Here is a 17573-nt window from a genome sequence, read left to right on the forward strand (position 1 = left end):
CAGTTTTCTTAAGTTAGAAAAATGCCTCCCAAATTCTTAATTTGGGAGGTATTTTATTTAGCAAAATATAAATCAAGAAGTATGAAGCAGACAATACAAAAAGCATGATATTGATGTCAGTGGTAGCTTTCAAGCCCTTTTTTGTACAAAGAATAGTGTGCTATTTTCTTTCTATATAAAAACATAATGGATTGATGCATTTTTGAATGGTGGAAATTGAAACAGAGTTTTGCAGTGGGTGTTAATCTGATTCTTAAGTCATTCTCTTCTCATGCAACAAGGAAGAGGAAATAGTAGAACCAATAAAGAAAGGAAGAACTATGTCAGAAGTGTGATTTGAACCCACGCCTCCAGAGGAGACTGCGACCTGAACGCAACACCATAGACCACTCGGCCATCCTTACATATAGCTATCGCACTATTTTTAAGAAAAATTTAATATTATGAAGTGAAATTTGTGAATCTTGCACAAACTGGCTACTTTGTTTAGCTTATGGGATTGATTGGATCCTATTTTAATGTACCCAAGTGGGGTTTATGTTCATGACCAATACAAAGAACATGACATTGATCTCTTTGGTAGGTTTCAGGCCCCTATTTTTAAAGAGAAAACAGTGTGATCTTTTCTTGATACATAGCAAAATTGTGGATTGATTGATACATTTTTTTCCATGGTGGAATTGGAAACAGAATTTTGCAGAGAGTGTTCATCTAATTCTTAAGTCATTCTTTTTTCATGCAACAAGGAAGAGAAAATAGTAGAACCAATAAAGAAAGGAAGAACTATGTCAGAAGTGGGATTGGAACCCAAGCCTCCAGAGGAGACTGCGACCTGAACGCAGCACCATAGACCACTCGGCCATCCTGACATATACCTATCGCACTATTTTTAAGAAAAATTTTATATTATGAAGTGAAATTTGTGAATCTTGCACAAACTGGCTATTTTGTTTAGCTTATGGGATTGATTGGATCCTATTTTAATGTACCCAAGTGGGGTTTATGTTCATGACCAATACAAAGAACATGACATTGATCTCTTTGGTAGGTTTCAGGCCCCTATTTTGACAGAGAAAACAGTGTGATCTTTTCTTGATACATAGCAAAATTGTGGATTGATTGATACATTTTTTACATGGTGGAATTGGAAACAGAATTTTGCAGATAGTGTTCATCTAATTCTTAAGTCATTCTTTTTTCATGCAACAAGGAAGAAGAATTGAAGAACAAATAAGAAAAGAAAGAGTCATGTCAGAAGTGGGATTTGAACCCACGCCTCCAGAGGAGACTGCGACCTGAACGCAGCGCCTTAGACCGCTCGGCCATCCTGACATATATCACACTAACTTTTTAAAAAGTGATATAGTACGAAATCCCCTCTCTAACGATACAATGGTCATATTGTAGAAACTATTGATTTAAAGACTGTATCAATTGCTTTTCCATTCATTTTGAAAGTGGTTCTAATGTATAAAGTAGGATTTATTTTCTCTTTTGAGGATTAGAATTCAAATGCCCAGAGTTTGTTTGCTGATGCATTTTCACTCACTGTTGAGTAAAATTTGTGAAGATTGCACAAACTGGCTACTTCCTTTAGCTTGTGGGATTCATTGGATTCTATTATAATGAACCCAAGTGGGGTTTATTTTCATGACCAATGGCTTAGAAGAGCAGTTTTCTTAAGTTAGAAAAATGCCTCCCAAATTCTTAATTTGGGAGGTATTTTATTTAGCAAAATATAAATCAAGAAGTATGAAGCAGACAATACAAAAAGCATGATATTGATGTCAGTGGTAGCTTTCAAGACCTTTTTTGTACAAAGAATAGTGTGCTATTTTCTTGCTATATAAAAATATAATGGATTGATGCCTTTTTGAATGGTAGAAATTGAAACAGAGTTTTGCAGTGGTTGTTAATCTGATTCTTAAGTCATTCTCTTCTCATGCAAAGAGGAAAAGGAAATAGTAGAACCAATAAAGAAAGGAAGAACTATGTCAGAAGTGGGATTTGAACCCACGCCTCCAGAGGAGACTGCGACCATAGACCACTCGGCCATCCTGACATATAGCTATCGCACTATTTTTAAGAAAAATTTAATATTATGAAGTGAAATTTGTGAATCTTGCACAAACTGGCTACTTTGTTTAGCTTATGGGATTGATTGGATCCTATTTTAATGTACCCAAGTGGGGTTTATGTTCATGACCAATACAAAGAACATGACAATGATCTCTTTGGTAGGTTTCAGGCCCCTATTTTTAAAGAGAAAACAGTGTGATCTTTTCTTGATACATAGCAAAATTGTGGATTGATTGATACATTTTTTACATGGTGGAATTGGAAACAGAATTTTGCAGAGAGTGTTCATCTAATTCTTAAGTCATTCTTTTTTCATGCAACAAGGAAGAAGAATTGAAGAACAAATAAGAAAAGAAAGAGTCTTGTCAGAAGTGGGATTTGAACCCACGCCTCCAGAGGAGACTGCGACCTGAACGCAGCGCCTTAGACCGATCGGCCATCCTGACATATATCACACTAATTTTTAAAAGTGATATAGTACGAAATCCCCTCTCCAACGATACAATGGTCATATTGTAGAAACTATTGATTTAAAGACTGTATCAATTGCTTTTCCATTCATTTTGAAAGTGGTTCTAATGTATAAAGTAGGATTTATTTTCTCTTTTGAGGATTAGAATTCAAATGCCCAGAGTTTGTTTGCTGATGCATTTTCACTCACTGTTGAGTAAAATTTGTGAAGATTGCACAAACTGGCTACTTCCTTTAGCTTGTGGGATTCATTGGATTCTATTATAATGAACCCAAGTGGGGTTTATTTTCATGACCAATGGCTTAGAAGAGCAGTTTTCTTAAGTTAGAAAAATGCCTCCCAAATTCTTAATTTGGGAGGTATTTTATTTAGCAAAATATAAATCAAGAAGTATGAAGCAGACAATACAAAAAGCATGATATTGATGTCAGTGGTAGCTTTCAAGCCCTTATTTGTACAAAGAATAGTGTGCTATTTTCTTTCTATATAAAAACATAATGGATTGATGCATTTTTGAATGGTGGAAATTGAAACAGAGTTTTGCAGTGGGTGTTAATCTGATTCTTAAGTCATTCTCTTCTCATGCAACAAGGAAGAGGAAATAGTAGAACCAATAAAGAAAGGAAGAACTATGTCAGAAGTGGGATTTGAACCCACGCCTCCAGAGGAGACTGCGACCTGAACGCAGCGCCATAGACCACTCGGCCATCCTGACATATACCTATCGCACTATTTTTAAGAAAAATTTAATATTATGAAGTGAAATTTGTGAATCTTACACAAACTGGCTACTTTGTTTAGCTTATGGGATTGATTGGATCCTATTTTAATGTACCCAAGTGGGGTTTATGTTCATGACCAATACAAAGAACATGACATTGATCTCTTTGGTAGGTTTCAGGCCCCTATTTTGACAGAGAAAACAGTGTGATCTTTTCTTGATACATAGCAAAATTGTGGATTGATTGATACATTTTTTACATGGTGGAATTGGAAACAGAATTTTGCAGAGAGTGTTCATCTAATTCTTAAGTCATTCTTTTTTCATGCAACAAGGAAGAAGAATTGAAGAACAAATAAGAAACGAAAGAGTCATGTCAGAAGTGGGATTTGAACGCACGCCTCCAGAGGAGACTGCGATCTGAACGCAGCGCCTTAGACCGCTCGGCCATCCTGACATATATCACACTAACTTTTTAAAAAGTGATATAGTACGAAATCCCCTCTCTAACGATACAATGGTCATATTGTAGAAACTATTGATTTAAAGACTGTATCAACTGCTTTTCCATTCATTTTGAAAGTGGTTCTAATGTATAAAGTAGGATTTATTTTCTCTTTTGAGGATTAGAATTCAAATGCCCAGAGTTTGTTTGCTGATGCATTTTCACTCACTGTTGAGTAAAATTTGTGAAGATTGCACAAACTGGCTACTTCATTTAGCTTGTGGGATTCATTGGATTCTATTATAATGAACCCAAGTGGGGTTTATTTTCATGAAAAATGGCTTAGAAGAGCAGTTTTCTTAAGTTAGAAAAATGCCTCCCAAATTCTTAATTTGGGAGGTATTTTATTTAGCGAAATATAAATCAAGAAGTATGGAGCAGATAATACAAAAAGCATGATATTGATGTCAGTGGTAGGTTTCAAGCCCTTATTTGTACAAAGAATAGTGTGCTATTTTCTTGCTATATAAAAATATAATGGATTGATGCCTTTTTGAATGGTGGAAATTGAAACAGAGTTTTGCAGTGGGTGTTAATCTGATTCTTAAGTCATTCTCTTCTCATGCAAAAAGGAAAAGGAAATAGTAGAACCAATAAAGAAAGGAAGAACTATGTCAGAAGTGGGATTTGAACCCACGCCTCCAGAGGAGACTGCGACCAAAGACCACTCGGCCATCCTGACATATAGCTATCGCACTATTTTTAAGAAAAATTTAATATTATGAAGTGAAATTTGTGAATCTTGCACAAACTGGCTTCTTTGTTTAGCTTATGGGATTGATTGGATCCTATTTTAATGTACCCAAGTGGGGTTTATGTTCATGACCAATACAAAGAACATGACATTGATCTCTTTGGTAGGTTTCAGGCCCCTATTTTTAAATAGAAAACCGTGTGATCTTTTCTTGATACATAGCAAAATTGTGGATTGATTGATACATTTTTTACATGGTGGAATTGGAAACAGAATTTTGCAGAGAGTGTTCATCTAATTCTTAAGTCATTCTTTTTTCATGCAACAAGGAAGAGGAATTGAAGAACAAATAAGAAAAGAAAGAGTCCTGTCAGAAGTGGGATTTGAACCCACGCCTCCAGAGGAGACTGCGACCTGAACGCAGCGCCTTAGACCGCTCGGCCATCCTGACATATTTCACACTAATTTTTTTAAAAGTGATATAGTACGAAATCCCCTCTCCAACGATACAATGGTCATATTGTAGAAACTATTGATTTAAAGACTGTATCAATTGCTTTTCCATTCATTTTGAAAGTGGTTCTAATGTATAAAGTAGGATTTATTTTCTCTTTTGAGGATTAGAATTCAAATGCCCAGAGTTTGTTTGCTGATGCATTTTCACTCACTGTTGAGTAAAATTTGTGAAGATTGCACAAACTGGCTACTTCCTTTAGCTTGTGGGATTCATTGGATTCTATTATAATGAACCCAAGTGGGGTTTATTTTCATGACCAATGGCTTAGAAGAGCAGTTTTCTTAAGTTAGAAAAAGGCCTCCCAAATTCTTAATTTGGGAGGTATTTTTTTTTTTTTTTTTAATTAAGTTTTATTTAATCACACAAATTACATGGTTAAAGTATATCCATTACATCATTATTATATTTTCACATTTGATAGACTTTACAATAAGAAGATAGCCCATTACCCCCACCCTCCCCCTGCCCTAAAAGAGACGAAGACAAAGAGAACAAAAAAAAAAAGATGGGTCGGCCACACCTTATTCATATGTCAACATAACATCAAGCTGCATAGTACATAAAAGACTAAAAAATAAATACTTGTTATTACACGATGGGGTATAAGTCAACATATAGGGCCCATGAGAGGTCACTCCCAGATATATCCAACTGCCGCACTTCAAATCCAGACTACAATAATCCTGTCCTACACAGAGAAAGTAAGTACTAAAATAAATAAATAAATAAATATATCTAACCAACAAGTGTACACATATCTTACGTCCTAATCTTAATTATATAATAATTTTCTAAATAAATACATTCTACTAATACCTCCCTAGATATCCCTTAATATTATCCAAATACAGATATTTCCTGCTGTCTACCCCACTCTTAGACTAAAAAGATATTTGTGATTCTGTGTTTCCAAAACAAACGTGTCAACTCAAATCCAAAAACTGTTCTTACAAACTATTTTATAAACTAATTAAGTGCACTTAGTTAGAACTCCAAAGAGTACCCAATTATTCAATCTATACAGTAGTAGTTCAGTGCAAATGTCCAATCTCTATTATACCATACAAATATATGTGATTCTATGTTTCCTCAACGAAAAAAACAAACACAGTAAAAGAAAAAGATAAACGTTTTTAAACATGCATTAGTGGTACAGAGTAATACTTCGAGGCTTTCCATAAACCCCAAATCTTGTGAAATTTTTCGCTAACTCCCCTTGTAGCATACACAAATCTCTCGTGTGAACAGGTATTATTAACTAGTTTTAACCATTCTCCAACCGTTGGGGCTAAGGGGGCCATCCACCACCTGGCGACAATAACCTTCGCAATGGCTGACAGGTTCCAAGCTAACTTTTTCCATTCTCCCCCGTAGACCCCTTGCTCCCAAACCCCAAGTAATAAACTAGTGGGGGTGATAGTGTTCCGGGGGATTCCAACATCCACCATTAGATTAACGATTTCATCCCAGAAGGATTTTACAACTCTACACTCCCATAGCATATGCCAGAAAGTCCCCACACCTTCCTTGCACTTAGGGCATATCTCAGAATAGGAGCTCTCTACTTTCTTTAGTCTCACTGGGGTTATATAGCTTCTGTGCAGAATATTAAACTGCACCTGCTGAATAGGGAATGAGGTAGTAGCGCCGCTGGGAGAGGACAATACCTCACTCCAGGAGCTTAGGGACACCTGGGGAACATCCTCCGTCCAATGTCTTTTTAGTTGCTCCAAATCCTCGCACTGTACCTGGGAGAGTAAGTACCTATATAACTTGGACAGCCTCTTACGGGGACACAATTGCTTCATATATTTCTTACACGGTGAGTCAATAATATTTATCCTTCCCCATCCTTCAGACTGTTGTAACGCACTCCTAACCTGAAGATATCTATAAAACATATGGTTAGGAAGATTATACTGCATTCGTAGCTCACTGAAAGTTCTAAGATGACCTTCCTGGTAAAATTGACCGATAGAGGTTAAACCATATTTTCCCCATACTATACCACCCTGTTGTACCTTGATTCCTTTCAGGGCTACTAATGAAAAAATAGACGTGTCTGGATCTACACCATCAAACCGTATAGTTCTATGCACCCACTTCCAAATCTCAACTGTTTGTTTAATAATGGGGGGCAAGCCACTTTGTAAGTCACCAGACAACAATCTTTGAAGAGGAGTTAAATCCGGGTCCAAGCAGTTTATCAATTTTCCCATCTCTGCTGTGATTTCATTATCCCGAACCCATGCACAGGCATGTGCTAATTGAGCGGCCATATAATATAGCTTCATATTGGGAGACGCCAGGCCTCCCCTGGCCCGATCTCTACTCAATGTGGCCATTTTAATCCTCGGACGTTTATTTCGCCAGATAAAGGAGGATAGAATACTGTCTATTTCCTTAAAATATTCATTTTTAATATAAACTGGAGAATGTTGGAAGACATATAAGAGCCTCGGGAGGACAGACATCTTAATCAGGTTAACCCTTCCTATTTGTGAAATAGGAAGTTTAACCCACCTACGACACTTAACCTTGATTTCTTTAATAAGTGGAACAAGATTATCCCCGATATAATCTTGAGGGACCTTCGAAACACAAATTCCTAAATACCTGAACTTGTTGGTCGGGTAAATTGGTAACCCAGTTTGCACCGTCTGTGAACTATCCCCTAAATACATCAAATTCGACTTTGCCCAATTAATCTTTATCCCTGAGTATTCCCCAAATTCCCTCAACTGAGTCAAAATAACTGGCAGATCTATCTCAGGGTTATCCACCCCTACTAGCAGATCATCTGCATACAGAGAAACCATATTTATTCCATATCCAGAGTCGGTTATACGATCCCTGAGTTTTTCTCTCAATATGCACGCAAGGGGTTCCACTGCCACCGCGAATAATAGCGGTGACAATGGACACCCCTGTCGAGTACCCCTTGCAAGCGGGAAAGAGGATGATATATACCCATTGATTGAGATCCTAGCCACTGGTTTCTGATACATTAGTGTTATCCAGTTGAGAAAGCTCTCCCCAAATCCAAAAGCCTTGAGAACCCCCCAAAGATATTCCCACTCTATTGAATCAAAGGCTTTGTTGGCATCAAAAGATGCCAACGCAGCCCTACCTTTCCTATAATTAACATTTTGGATATACGAGAGGACCCTCCTCAGGTTGATTGCAGTTGACATACCTGCCCTAAAACCCGTTTGGTCAGGGTGCACGATATGGTCAAGCACCGTTCCCAAACGGTTAGCTAATACTTTAGCAAAGATTTTTGCATCAGTTGTCATTATTGAGATCGGTCGGTATGACTCCACCTGAGAAGGATCCTTTCCAGCTTTGGGGATCATTGCTATTGAGGCTGCTGACATTGACGGAGGAAAGTTTCCTTCTTCCACCATCTCCTGAAACAACACCAAAAGAGAAGGGGCCAGGGTTTTTACATATTTTTGGTAAAATTCGCCTGGGAGCCCATCCAACCCCGGAGCTTTATTGGTTGGCAAGGCCTTAATAGCTGCCACAACCTCCTCTAAACTAAATGGGGAATCTAGAAGCTCTCTAAATTCTGAGGGTATTTGAGGCAGTGCAGATGCCTTCAAATATTCAGCAATCTCTTCTTTATTCTTAGCCAGCTGGGATTGGTATATATTGCTAAAATATGAGACAAACTCCGAAACTATCTTGGGTGTGTCACACTCCAGTTCGCCTGATTCCACCCTTATATTAGGAATAATATTGGGAGGGCTATCCTGTTTGGCCAGAAGGGCTAGCCACTTCCCAGCCCTATCTGCACTGGCATATCTGCGATGATCACCGGAAATTAATCTACGACTTGTAACCTCTTGCATATAGTCCTGCCATTCTTTTTGGGCTACAAGCCAGGCATTCCTATCTGCATCCAAGCCGCTCTTCACAAATATTGTCTCAAAATTAGCTACCCTGCTTTCTAGTTCAGTAGCCCTAATCCGATGTCCTTTCTTTATAAACGCAATCTTTTTAATTAGAATCCCTCTAACGAAGGCCTTAAAAGTGTCCCACACCATCGTGCCTTGAACAGAGCCGCGGTTCTCATTAAAAAACTCCTCTATTGCTGCTTCCAACTCCTCCTGCTCCCCTAGTTGGGCCAGCCAATATGGCTGCAGTTTCCAGTACTTGAACCCCTCCTCCTTTGTTAGTTCTAACTGGATAATTACGGGGGAGTGGTCTGAGATTCCTCGCGATTTATACTCAATCAGAGCAACCTTATTAAGGAGACTATCAGACACAAGAATTAAGTCTATTTTAGAAAATACCTTATAGGTAGCTGAATAACATGAGTATTGCTTGCGATCTGGATATTTTAGACGCCAAGGGTCCCACCATCCTATTTCTCTAATAAAGTCATGGAACTTATTACCTTCATTAACTGTCCCCTGGGGTGATTTCCAACGGTCTAGTCGGGAATCCAGAACCTTATTAAAGTCCCCTAAACATATTACCTGACTATCTGGGTAGTTCGCCGAGAACTCTACGGCTTCCTTGATAATATCATAGGAGAACGGTGGGGGTATATACACTGCCAGAATGCACATCCTTGTCTGATTGATACGGCACTCTAAGAATATATACCTGCCCAAGGGATCTATCTTACAAACTCCCGGTATAAAAGCCAAGGCTTTTTTGATCAAAATCGAGACCCCTCTGGACATGGACGAGAAAGGGGCATGGTAGAGGGTACCCAGCCAGGGTCGTTTTAACGAATGTAATTTATCCCCAACCAGATGGGTTTCTTGAAGGCAGATTATATCTGCTTCATAATTTTTACATTGTTTTAACACCAGAGCCCTTTTTATTCTCTCATTCAGGCCCCTCACATTCCAGCTCAAAATACGAACTCCCATGTTGACTTAAAGCAACTAAATTGGGTACAAAGAAAGAAACCTATTGCAGCTTGTTCCGCCATTCCAAATTGAGCAAATTGTGACCAGAGAAAACACAAACAAACATATATAACATTACAAATAACACACCCCTCCCCCCACCCCCACCCTGTATACCCATAACCCCTAGGCATACCTTCGTCCCTATATCCCCACCCCCCCTCCCCAAAACAACCCTTCTCTAGGGGCAATTAACTAATAAGCCACTGGAGAGAACTGACCCCCCCTCCCCATGCCCCACCTGCAAAAAACACTGTATTAGGTATATTCAAATTTCTATGAGCCAATCACACACTCGTCATTAGCCCAACCAATCAAAATACATAATTTCTGGTCTGAAAGCGACACCCGAGTATGTTAGTCCAAGACTAATTAGCAAGCACTTGTCTCTTCCCTGGATAGGAACTGTACAGCCAATAGGCCACATCGCTAGGCGAAGAAAAGAATTTTGTTGACCCATCCGCCACTATCCTCAAGTTGGACGGGTACATCATTGAGTATTTCAAACCCAAACCCCGCAGCCGCGTTTTCACATCTTTGAATTTTGCGCGGTCTCGCTGGACCTCAATAGGAAAGTCCGGAAAGGTGGCTATTTTTTTCCCATTATGTGTTAAGTCCTCTTTATCCCTAGCCAGCCGCAACAAGGCATCATGATCTTTGAAGTGCAGGAATTTAGCAATCATGGTTCAAAACGGGGCCCCCGGCACAGGTGGCCACCCTGGGATTCGGTGCGCCCGTTCGATAGCGAACTGGGTAGAGAAGCCTTCTCTACCAAATGATTGTATTATCCACTCTTCCAAAAAATTTTCAGGCTCCCTACCCTCCACACGTTCATCAAAGCCCAAGAACCGAACATTGTTGCGTCTGAGCCTCCCTTCCATATCCGTGAGCTTTTGACGCAGCTCTACAACATTAGATGCCATTGTTTTAACCTGTCCTCTTTATCCCTAGCCAGCCGCAACAAGGCATCACGATCTTTGAAGTGCAGGAATTTAGCAATCATGGTTCAAAACGGGGCCCCCGGCACAGGTGGCCGCCCTGGGATTCGGTGCGCCCGTTCGATAGCGAACTGGGTAGAGAAGCCTTCTCTACCAAATGATTGTATTATCCACTCTTCCAAAAAATTTTCAGGCTCCCTACCCTCCACACGTTCATCAAAGCCCAAGAACCGAACATTGTTGCGTCTGAGCCTCCCTTCCATATCCGTGAGCTTTTGACGCAGCTCTACAACATTAGATGCCATTGTTTTAACCTGTACATTAAGTGGGGTAACACAGTCCTCCAATAACGATATGCGGTTCTCGGCTTCGGACACCCTTTCTCTTATTTTCTGCGCATCATTTCTTAATAATGAAATGTCCGACTGTACTTTACCCATTTGTTCCAGTAAGCGGGACTCACACTTATTTACAGCCTCCAACACTTGCTGCAAAGTAACATCCGTTTCTGGTTGGGGATTACCACCCTTTACTGGGGTAGTTGCGGGAGTAGTGGACTGGGAACTGCTCCCAAGCTGAGACTGTGTACGGGCATATTTTTCAAGTCTGGCTGCGGCCGTGTTCTGGCCTGTTTTACCCATAATACTTATATGAGCAATAGAAGTAGACAGCTACAACCTTCTGAAGCCAACTGGAGAAAAAAAAAAAAAAAAAAAAGTCACAATGCACGCAACTGGTATAATCCTGCCCTTCACAGGGGTGTGAAAGCTGGGAATGTTCCTATATGTCCCAAATAGCGAGCAACTGCCCACTCTGTGCTGTAGGAGTATGACTCTGCAACCTTCCAGAGCCAACTGAATAAACCCCTTATTATAGACGCACTGGACAGGGTGAGGTCTTACCGCTAGTCAGAATACACACATCCACTATTATTCTGTACTTTACAAGCATGTAGGATTTAGAAATGGTCCTGTATGTCCCAATAGAGGTGCAGCAGCCTGCTCTTAATCAGCTGCCTCTCTCACAGGCAGCCCGGTATAGGCAAACGCAGCAGGGATGTTAGAGGGATTTGTACTGACCGTACCTTCCCGTCGGTCGAGATCACTGGCTGCCAGCCAAAAGTCCCAGCTGGCCAGATACTGATCTTCCCTGTTGCAGAGCTGCTCCGATGGACGCCGCCAGCCAAGTTGCGTCAGCCGCGTGCACGCGCTCCACAGTGGTCGGAGGTTGATGACGGCAAACAGATGATGCTCCCGGAAGCGCTACACACAACGAGTCACCGCTGCCCGCACCACGCCAGCGGGTCCAGTATGGCTTCAGACCTGCCCAATCGTCCAGCAAACACTCCGGACGCAGAGCAGGAACTTCCTCTCGCCAAGGGACGCCAATTTGCCCCGGGCAGCTGCAGTCAGATCCGGCACGAATTCCGGGCTGCAAACGAGGGACAGAGCTCAAAGAATCATGCAGGTAGGCATAGGGAGGAGAGAGCACGCTACCTCACGTCTGCACCGCCGTGGCCACACCCCCGTGAATTAGCGGGAGGTATTTTATTTAGCAAAATATAAATCAAGAAGTATGGAGCAGACAATACAAAAAGCATGATATTGATGTCAGTGGTAGCTTTCAAGCCCTTTTTTGTACAAAGAATAGTGTGCTATTTTCTTTCTATATAAAAACATAATGGATTGATGCATTTTTGAATGGTGGAAATTGAAACAGAGTTTTGCAGTGGGTGTTAATCTGATTCTTAAGTCATTCTCTTCTCATGCAACAAGGAAGAGGAAATAGTAGAACCAATAAAGAAAGGAAGAACTATGTCAGAAGTGGGATTTAACCCACGCCTCCAGAGGAAACTGCGACCTGAACGCAGCGCCATAGACCACTCGGCCATCCTGACATATACCTATCGCACTATTTTTAATAAAAATTTAATATTATGAAGTGAAATTTGTGAATCTTGCACAAACTGGCTACTTTGTTTAGCTTATGGGATTGATTGGATCCTATTTTAATGTACCCAAGTGGGGTTTATGTTCATGACCAATACAAAGAACATGACATTGATCTCTTTGGTAGGTTTCAGGCCCCTATTTTGACAGAGAAAACAGTGTGATCTTTTCTTGATACATAGCAAAATTGTGGATTGATTGATACATTTTTTACATGGTGGAATTGGAAACAGAATTTTGCAGAGAGTGTTCATCTAATTCTTAAGTCATTCTTTTTTCATGCAACAAGGAAGAAGAATTGAAGAACAAATAAGAAAAGAAATAGTCATGTCAGAAGTGGGATTTGAACCCACGCCTCCAGAGGAGACTGCGACCTGAACGCAGCGCCTTAGACCGCTCGGCCATCCTGACATATATCTCACTAACTTTTTAAAAAGTCATATAGTACGAAATCCCCTCTCTAACGATACAATGGTCATATTGTAGAAACTATTGATTTAAAGACTGTATCAATTGCTTTTCCATTCATTTTGAAAGTGGTTCTAATGTATAAAGTAGGATTTATTTTCTCTTTTGAGGATTAGAATTCAAATGCCCAGAGTTTGTTTGCTGATGCATTTTCACTCACTGTTGAGTAAAATTTGTGAAGATTGCACAAACTGGCTACTTCCTTTAGCTTGTGGGATTCATTAGGATTCTATTATAATGAACCCAAGTGGGGTTTATTTTCATGACCAATGGCTTAGAAGAGCAGTTTTCTTAAGTTAGAAAAAGGCCTCCCAAATTCTTAATTTGGGAGGTATTTTATTTAGCAAAATATAAATCAAGAAGTATGAAGCAGACAATACAAAAAGCATGATATTGATGTCAGTGGTAGCTTTCAAGCCCTTATTTGTACAAAGAATAGTGTGCTATTTTCTTTCTATATAAAAACATAATGGATTGATGCATTTTTGAATGGTGGAAATTGAAACAGAGTTTTGCAGTGGGTGTTAATCTGATTCTTAAGTCATTCTCTTCTCATGCAACAAGGAAGAGGAAATAGTAGAACCAATAAAGAAAGGAAGAACTATGTCAGAAGTGGGATTTGAACCCACGCCTCCAGAGGAGACTGCGACCTGAACGCAGCGCCATAGACCACTCGGCCATCCTGACATATAGCTATCGCACTATTTTTAAGAAAAATTTAATATTATGAAGTGAAATTTGTGAATCTTGCACAAACTGGCTACTTTGTTTAGCTTATGGGATTGATTGGATCCTATTTTAATGTACCCAAGTGGGGTTTATGTTCATGACCAATACAAAGAACATGACATTGATCTCTTTGGTAGGTTTCAGGCCCCTATTTTGACAGAGAAAACAGTGTGATCTTTTCTTGATACATAGCAAAATTGTGGATTGATTGATACATTTTTTACATGGTGGAATTGGAAATCGAATTTTGCAGAGAGTGTTCATCTAACTCTTAAGTCATTATTTTTTCATGCAACAAGGAAGAAGAATTGAAGAACAAATAAGAAAAGTAAGAGTCATGTCAGAAGTGGGATTTGAACCCACGCCTCCAGAGGAGACTGCGACCTGAACGCAGCGCCTTAGACCGCTCGGCCATCCTGATATATATCACACTAACTGTTTAAAAAGTGATATAGTACGAAATCCCCTCTCTAACGATACAATGGTCATATTGTAGAAACTATTGATTTAAAGACTGTATCAACTGCTTTTCCATTCATTTTGAAAGTGGTTCTAATGTATAAAGTAGGATTTATTTTCTCTTTTGAGGATTAGAATTCAAATGCCCAGAGTTTGTTTGCTGATGCATTTTCACTCACTGTTGAGTAAAATTTGTGAAGATTGCACAAACTGGCTACCCTTTAGCTTGTGGGATTCATTGGATTCTATTATAATGAACCCAAGTGGGGTTTATTTTCATGACCAATGGCTTAGAAGAGCAGTTTTCTTAAGTTAGAAAAATGCCTCCCAAATTCTTAATTTGGGAGGTATTTTATTTAGCAAAATATAAATCAAGAAGTATGAAGCAGACAATACAAAAAGCATGATATTGATGTCAGTGGTAGCTTTCAAGCCCTTTTTTGTACAAAGAATAGTGTGCTATTTTCTTTCTATATAAAAACATAATGGATTGATGCATTTTTGAATGGTGGAAAATGAAACAGAGTTTTGCAGTGGGTGTTAATCTGAATCTTAAGTCATTCTCTTCTCATGCAACAAGGAAGAGGAAATAGTAGAACCAATAAAGAAAGGTAGAACAATGTCAGAAGTGGGATTTGAACCCACGCCTCCAGAGGAGACTGCGACCTGAATGCAGCGCCATAGACCACTCGGCCATCCTGACATATACCTATCGCACAATTTTTAAGAAAAATTTAATATTATGAAGTGAAATTTGTGAATCTTGCACAAACTGGCTACTTTGTTTAGCTTATGGGATTGATTGGATCCTATTTTAATGTACCCAAGTGGGGTTTATGTTCATGACCAATACAAAGAACATGACATTGATCTCTTTGGTAGGTTTCAGGCCCCTATTTTGACAGAGAAAACAGTGTGATCTTTTCTTGATACATAGCAAAATTGTGGATTGATTGATACATTTTTTACATGGTGGAATTGGAAATCGAATTTTGCAGAGAGTGTTCATCTAACTCTTAAGTCATTATTTTTTCATGCAACAAGGAAGAAGAATTGAAGAACAAATAAGAAAAGTAAGAGTCATGTCAGAAGTGGGATTTGAACCCACGCCTCCAGAGGAGACTGCGACCTGAACGCAGCGCCTTAGACCGCTCGGCCATCCTGATATATATCACACTAACTGTTTAAAAAGTGATATAGTACGAAATCCCCTCTCTAACGATACAATGGTCATATTGTAGAAACTATTGATTTAAAGACTGTATCAACTGCTTTTCCATTCATTTTGAAAGTGGTTCTAATGTATAAAGTAGGATTTATTTTCTCTTTTGAGGATTAGAATTCAAATGCCCAGAGTTTGTTTGCTGATGCATTTTCACTCACTGTTGAGTAAAATTTGTGAAGATTGCACAAACTGGCTACTTCCTTTAGCTTGTGGGATTCATTGGATTCTATTATAATGAACCCAAGTGGGGTTTATTTTCATGACCAATGGCTTAGAAGAGCAGTTTTCTTAAGTTAGAAAAATGCCTCCCAAATTCTTAATTTGGGAGGTATTTTATTTAGCAAAATATAAATCAAGAAGTATGAAGCAGACAATACAAAAAGCATGATATTGATGTCAGTGGTAGCTTTCAAGCCCTTTTTTGTACAAAGAATAGTGTGCTATTTTCTTTCTATATAAAAACATAATGGATTGATGCATTTTTGAATGGTGGAAATTGAAACAGAGTTTTGCAGTGGGTGTTAATCTGATTCTTAAGTCATTCTCTTCTCATGCAACAAGGAAGAGGAAATAGTAGAACCAATAAAGAAAGGAAGAACTATGTCAGAAGTGTGATTTGAACCCACGCCTCCAGAGGAGACTGCGACCTGAACGCAGCACCATAGACCACTCGGCCATCCTTACATATAGCTATCGCACTATTTTTAAGAAAAATTTAATATTATGAAGTGAAATTTGTGAATCTTGCACAAACTGGCTACTTTGTTTAGCTTATGGGATTGATTGGATCCTATTTTAATGTACCCAAGTGGGGTTTATGTTCATGACCAATACAAAGAACATGACATTGATCTCTTTGGTAGGTTTCAGGCCCCTATTTTTAAAGAGAAAACAGTGTGATCTTTTCTTGATACATAGCAAAATTGTGGATTGATTGATACATTTTTTTCCATGGTGGAATTGGAAACAGAATTTTGCAGAGAGTGTTCATCTAATTCTTAAGTCATTCTTTTTTCATGCAACAAGGAAGAGAAAATAGTAGAACCAATAAAGAAAGGAAGAACTATGTCAGAAGTGGGATTGGAACCCAAGCCTCCAGAGGAGACTGCGACCTGAACGCAGCACCATAGACCACTCGGCCATCCTGACATATACCTATCGCACTATTTTTAAGAAAAATTTTATATTATGAAGTGAAATTTGTGAATCTTGCACAAACTGGCTATTTTGTTTAGCTTATGGGATTGATTGGATCCTATTTTAATGTACCCAAGTGGGGTTTATGTTCATGACCAATACAAAGAACATGACATTGATCTCTTTGGTAGGTTTCAGGCCCCTATTTTGACAGAGAAAACAGTGTGATCTTTTCTTGATACATAGCAAAATTGTGGATTGATTGATACATTTTTTACATGGTGGAATTGGAAACAGAATTTTGCAGATAGTGTTCATCTAATTCTTAAGTCATTCTTTTTTCATGCAACAAGGAAGAAGAATTGAAGAACAAATAAGAAAAGAAAGAGTCATGTCAGAAGTGGGATTTGAACCCACGCCTCCAGAGGAGACTGCGACCTGAACGCAGCGCCTTAGACCGCTCGGCCATCCTGACATATATCACACTAACTTTTTAAAAAGTGATATAGTACGAAATCCCCTCTCTAACGATACAATGGTCATATTGTAGAAACTATTGATTTAAAGACTGTATCAATTGCTTTTCCATTCATTTTGAAAGTGGTTCTAATGTATAAAGTAGGATTTATTTTCTCTTTTGAGGATTAGAATTCAAATGCCCAGAGTTTGTTTGCTGATGCATTTTCACTCACTGTTGAGTAAAATTTGTGAAGATTGCACAAACTGGCTACTTCCTTTAGCTTGTGGGATTCATT

General features: G+C 39.1%; 11 non-coding genes across 11 annotated transcripts; all 11 read right to left on the minus strand.

The window, feature by feature from the left end:
- Nucleotides 1–1249: 1249 nt before the first annotated feature.
- TRNAL-CAG (transfer RNA leucine (anticodon CAG)) lies at nucleotides 1250–1332 on the minus strand. Its single transcript has one exon. It is a non-coding gene; the product is annotated as a tRNA-Leu (tRNA).
- Nucleotides 1333–2442: 1110 nt separating this feature from the next.
- TRNAL-CAG (transfer RNA leucine (anticodon CAG)) lies at nucleotides 2443–2525 on the minus strand. The gene has a single exon. It is a non-coding gene; the product is annotated as a tRNA-Leu (tRNA).
- A 658-nt stretch (nucleotides 2526–3183) lies between these two features.
- Nucleotides 3184–3266, minus strand: TRNAL-CAG (transfer RNA leucine (anticodon CAG)). The gene has a single exon. It is a non-coding gene; the product is annotated as a tRNA-Leu (tRNA).
- A 380-nt stretch (nucleotides 3267–3646) lies between these two features.
- TRNAL-CAG (transfer RNA leucine (anticodon CAG)) lies at nucleotides 3647–3729 on the minus strand. The gene has a single exon. It is a non-coding gene; the product is annotated as a tRNA-Leu (tRNA).
- Nucleotides 3730–4839: 1110 nt separating this feature from the next.
- Nucleotides 4840–4922, minus strand: TRNAL-CAG (transfer RNA leucine (anticodon CAG)). The gene has a single exon. It is a non-coding gene; the product is annotated as a tRNA-Leu (tRNA).
- Nucleotides 4923–13128: 8206 nt separating this feature from the next.
- On the minus strand, nucleotides 13129–13211 carry TRNAL-CAG (transfer RNA leucine (anticodon CAG)). Its single transcript has one exon. It is a non-coding gene; the product is annotated as a tRNA-Leu (tRNA).
- A 661-nt stretch (nucleotides 13212–13872) lies between these two features.
- Nucleotides 13873–13955, minus strand: TRNAL-CAG (transfer RNA leucine (anticodon CAG)). Its single transcript has one exon. It is a non-coding gene; the product is annotated as a tRNA-Leu (tRNA).
- Nucleotides 13956–14335: 380 nt separating this feature from the next.
- On the minus strand, nucleotides 14336–14418 carry TRNAL-CAG (transfer RNA leucine (anticodon CAG)). Its single transcript has one exon. It is a non-coding gene; the product is annotated as a tRNA-Leu (tRNA).
- Nucleotides 14419–15076: 658 nt separating this feature from the next.
- TRNAL-CAG (transfer RNA leucine (anticodon CAG)) lies at nucleotides 15077–15159 on the minus strand. The gene has a single exon. It is a non-coding gene; the product is annotated as a tRNA-Leu (tRNA).
- Nucleotides 15160–15539: 380 nt separating this feature from the next.
- Nucleotides 15540–15622, minus strand: TRNAL-CAG (transfer RNA leucine (anticodon CAG)). Its single transcript has one exon. It is a non-coding gene; the product is annotated as a tRNA-Leu (tRNA).
- Nucleotides 15623–17210: 1588 nt separating this feature from the next.
- TRNAL-CAG (transfer RNA leucine (anticodon CAG)) lies at nucleotides 17211–17293 on the minus strand. The gene has a single exon. It is a non-coding gene; the product is annotated as a tRNA-Leu (tRNA).
- Between the last annotated feature and the right edge of the window lie 280 nt (nucleotides 17294–17573).

The sequence above is a fragment of the Crinia signifera genome, chromosome 1 (assembly GCF_055691185.1).
Source record: "Crinia signifera chromosome 1, ASM5569118v1, whole genome shotgun sequence".
In the NCBI taxonomy this organism is placed as follows: domain Eukaryota; kingdom Metazoa; phylum Chordata; class Amphibia; order Anura; family Myobatrachidae; genus Crinia; species Crinia signifera.